Here is a 3,874-nt window from a genome sequence, read left to right as displayed (position 1 = left end):
GCGCTACACGACGTCCGACCCACGACCATACATGTTCCCATCCTGGGGAAGGGTTGGGCGTCGACTGACAACACTGCAGCCATTCCGACGTATCAGCCGCCATGACGTACAGGGGTGCGGTAGATAAACCAATCCAAGACGGCGCGTAGAGCGGGATACAGGGGTACGCGTAGTCATCATCAAACTACCAGGACGAGACGGCTCGAGACCACGCCAGTACGGAGGCCTCGAGTAGGTCCGCGCGCCACACCTCTATCGACCCCTACTCTGATGCCTATACTTGTACCTTAGGCTTCTCCTTGGAACTATAAAAGGGGGAGCCCGGGAGCGAACAGAGGAACCATGCAACACTACACTCATACGCAGTAGAGCTTCCATACTCCACCTCACTCCATAAAACGCTTGTATTCACCCCTGTACAAGCACTTAGGTGCAAAATAATACAAACACTCCCCCCCCGCTGGACGTAGGGCCTTCTCTTGCCCGAACCAGGATAAATTCTTGTGTCTTTTTGCATCACCATCTGGAAAGGGGAAGCAGCATACAAATTTAGTCGTTGGTGTGACCCCCCATGGGGAAAACACCGACAGTTGGCGCGCCAGGTAGGGGTCCTGTGTGTTTTTCATCGATTTCCCATTCTTTCCCAGATGGCCACTCTTTCTTCACCAATTCCGTGCTCCACGGTGATTTGGTTTGGGAGTCTCGAGTTCATGTCTACCGGCTCCGGCTATGACATGATCTTGCTCTCTATCAAAGGACCGGGAGGAGCCCGCACTGCGCCAACACGGTTGAGGGCCCCGAGACGCCCTCGCCACCACACCTCTCCGCCCAAGATGAGGCGTGGATAGCGCCACCATCGCCCATCCGCCTCGTCACGACCAACAGTTCATGCCAGGCGGGAGGCAGCACAGGAGCCGACAGCCCCACGCGCTGAATCCGTGGGCATGGCGGCTCAACGCCACGAGGACCGCACGACGACAGGAGGTGACGCGCCCCGTGCGCTCTCCCCCACTGCCAGGCTACTTCCACACGGGCTGTACGCCCTAAGAGGAGCATTGCTGTTCGGTCTGGACAATGCCACGGCGTCGCTCGCCAGGGCGATATGCCCAAACGCCCAGACGTACGTGGAAAGACCAATGGTCCTCCCACGCGACCCTAGAGCGTAGCAACCAACGTCCGAGCTACCGGATTTCTCCCAGATACGAAGCCTCCGTCGCCTAGGCCCTGGGCGATACACAATCACCTCGCTCAGACAGCGACTGCTGGAGGAGGGACGTGGATGTTTCTACGCCGCCGAGCCGGACTCCAACTCCGAGACCGATAGCTACGACCCTACCAGGGAGTGCTATCATATCGACGGGGCGGTGGAAACCACCGACGAGACACAAGACGCCGTTGCAGGCGGACGAGCCCCTGCAGCAAGGGAAGACCCCAGGACGCCTGGGAATGACGGTCAGGTCGACCCCCCTCCACAAGAAGACAGAGTCGCGCAAATCGCACAGCTACGAGAGCTCAAGGCAAAGCTTGACGAGGATCGCGAGCGCCTTGTCCTGCTTGAGCAGATCCTTGAGCAGGACTTGCCTTACCTGCCTGGCGGAAGTGTCCGCAGAAGGGCTCGAGAGGTGCACCGACAAATTGTCGGAGACGCAGAGCCTGAGCAGCCCATCAGCCGTTTCCCTCGAGCAGGCCAGAACGTTGTGGCGGCGACAATGATGCTGTGGAACATGCCAGAGCCGTCGAACTCCCAAGCGCGGCGCATCCGAGACGAGGTGCAGACTCTGCTCCAGGTGGCGGCAGTTCAGCAAGCCGAAAGCTCGGCTTCTCGACGTCGAGGAGCGGCCATTGAAAAGCACGATGAGCCTGCACAAAACGAAAAGGAGGTATCAGTCCATCAGCAGCCACCCCCTCGAGGAAAAAAGACCACACTCGTCCTCCTCATTGACAACCAGCGTCGACACGACGCACGATGCGACATTGAAGAAAATCGTCGCCGTCGGCACGAGGACGCGGAAGAGCGCGGTTACAGTGCTCAACGCGGTGGGAGGTACGACAGTGATGAGGACCGGATGGCCCCAGAGCCACTAGGCCCACAGGTGTTCAGCAGGGCAATCCGCAGCACGCCACTGCCCAGTCCGTTCCGACCCCCGACCAGCATCGCAAAATACAACGGAGAAACCAAACCAGAGCTGTGGTTGGCTGACTTTAGGTTGGCCTGTCAGCTAGGAGGCACTCGAGGAGACGATCGAGCCATCATCAGACAGCTGCCGCTTTTCCTCTCCGACACCGCCCGCAGGTGGCTCGAGGAGCTCTCGGCCGACCAAATCCACGATTGGGTCGATTTGGTCAGGGTATTTGAGGGCAACTTCAAAGGAACCTACATACGACCCGACAACTCATGGGACCTCAGCAAGTGCAAGCAGAAGCCAGGAGAAACTCTTCGAGAGTACGCCCGACGCTTCTCGAAGCAACGCAATGAGCTGTCGCACATCCCCGATCACGACGTCATCCTGGCCTTTGTCTCTGGTACCACCAGCCGAGACTTAGTGCGGGAGTTGGGCCAGAATCGCCCTCAAACCGTCAACGAGCTGATGGACGTGGTGGCCAACTACGCTATAGGTGAGGAAGCAGTCGGCAAGGTTTCTCTAAGCAAAAGGGGGGTACACCCACTTGTTGGTGGCAACGCACTGAGCTTCCGGCAAGGTTTCTACTGGCCAACGGCCGTAGCTGATGCCATCGAGCTCGTACGCTCATGCCATGGGTGCCAATTCTATGCTAAACAGACGCACCTGCATGCCCACGCTCTCCAGATGATACCTATCACATGGCCATTTGCGGTATGGGGGCTCGACTTTGTAGGGCCTCTACAAAGGGCAAAAGGGGGGTACACCCACTTGTTGGTGGCCATCAACAAATTCTCCAAATGGATCGAGGCTTGACCCATCACCAACATCCGCTCCGAGCAAGCCGTCCTTTTCTTCACCGACATCATCCATCGGTTTGGGATTCCCAACGTGATCATCACCGACAACGGCACTCAGTTCACCGGCAAAAAGTTCTTGGACTTCTGCGATCAGCATCACATCCGTGTGAACTGGTCTGCAGTGGCCCACCCTCGAACTAACGGCCAGGTCGAGCGTGCCAACGGCATGATTTTGCAGGGGCTCAAACCAAGGATCTACAATCGCTTGAAGAAGTTCGGCAAGAAGTGGGTCGAGGAGCTTTCCTCGGTCCTATGGAGCTTAAGGACTACGCCAAGCAGGGCTACAAAATACACCCCATTCTTCATGGTCTATGGCTCTGAGGCTGTGCTCCCGACAGACCTCGAGTATGGGTCCCCTCGACTCAAAGCATACAACGAGCAATCAAATAAGGAGACTCAAGAAAATGCGGTCGACCAACTCGAGGAAGCTCGAGACATGGCCCTCCTCAACTCTGCCAGATACCAGTAGAAACTTCGACGCTACCACGACAAGCACGTGCGCAAGAGGGACTTGAACGTGGGTGACCTCGTCCTACGACGGTGGAAAGCAATCAAGGACGCCACAAGCTGACCCCGCCCTGGGAGGGCCCATACGTGGTGGCCGAGGTCTTGAAGCCAGGAACGTACAAGCTGGCAGACAAAAAAGGCGCGATCTTCACCAACGCATGGAACATTGAACAGCTACGTCGATTCTACCCCTAGAACTTCAAAGCTTTATGTTCCCATGTACATTCTATACCAAGGCTTTGTAAATGAATGCATGAATAAATAAAGTCCTTCCCTCGAGCAACTTCCTTTTTTCACAAGTTAAAATCTCGACGTTAGAAGGGAGTACCGACTATGACCCATCATAGTCGATACCCCCTCGGGGGCTAGCAGGCGGGTGAACCCCCC

The sequence above is a fragment of the Sorghum bicolor genome, chromosome 10, assembly GCF_000003195.3.
Source record: "Sorghum bicolor cultivar BTx623 chromosome 10, Sorghum_bicolor_NCBIv3, whole genome shotgun sequence".
Taxonomy (NCBI): domain Eukaryota; kingdom Viridiplantae; phylum Streptophyta; class Magnoliopsida; order Poales; family Poaceae; genus Sorghum; species Sorghum bicolor.
Note: the sequence above shows the minus strand (reverse complement) of the source record.